Genomic DNA, 646 nt, shown 5'->3' on the forward strand with positions numbered 1-646 from the left:
TCATAGCAGCCTTCAACTGCCTGAAGCAGGGTGCAAGGAGGACGGAGCAGGGCTGTTCTCAGATGACAGAGTAAGGAGCAATGGGCTCAAGTTGCAGGAAGGGAAGTTTAGTTTGGGTATTAGGAAAAACTCCTTCAGGAGGGTAGGAAAGGACTGGAGCAAGCTGACCAGACCGGGGGTGAAATCTCCGTCCTCGGGAGGGGGGATGAAGATGCAGGTAGCAAAGCCCCGGCGGGGAACAGCCGTGCCCTGGGCAGGGCTCGGCCTAGATGTCCCCGAGGCCGCTTCCACCCTCACTCGCTGAGTCCCACTCAGGCAACTCAAGGCTCCCCCGTGTGTGTGGCGCCGGACGGGGCCGAGCAGTGCGGGGCTGTGAGACCCACTCCCGCCCCTCCACGGCCCGAGGATCGCGGCCTAGGAACGAGGGCCGAAGGGGGCGGGGCGGAGCGGGAGGGAGGCGGTGCCGGGAGGTGGCAGCAGATCCGGGCCCGGCGGAGGCGGAAGGGGCGGGCGGTGGCGGCGCGGGCCTGACTGTGCGAGACGCGCGATGCTGGTGAGTGCGGCGGGGCCCGGTCCGGCCATGGCGCAGGGAGGCCTGAGGTGGCGGCGGCTCTTTGTGTCGCGCGGGGCCGCCGTTGGCGCTGGG

At 68.3% G+C, this 646-nt stretch overlaps 1 protein-coding gene across 2 annotated transcripts in view; it reads left to right on the forward strand.

Annotated features, from left to right (window-relative positions):
* Window positions 1-485: 485 nt before the first annotated feature.
* CUL1 (cullin 1) overlaps window positions 486-646 on the forward strand; it is an 89,559-nt gene continuing 89,398 nt past the window's right edge. For both annotated transcript variants that reach the window (XM_019509115.1, XM_019509116.1), the window contains exon 1: window positions 486-553. The gene's annotated coding sequence lies outside the window, so the exon portion shown is untranslated. The remainder of the gene's footprint in view (window positions 554-646) is intronic.

The sequence above is a fragment of the Gavialis gangeticus genome, unplaced genomic scaffold, assembly GCF_001723915.1.
Source record: "Gavialis gangeticus isolate Ggan-Ray unplaced genomic scaffold, GavGan_comp1, whole genome shotgun sequence".
Lineage (NCBI taxonomy): Eukaryota > Metazoa > Chordata > Crocodylia > Gavialidae > Gavialis > Gavialis gangeticus.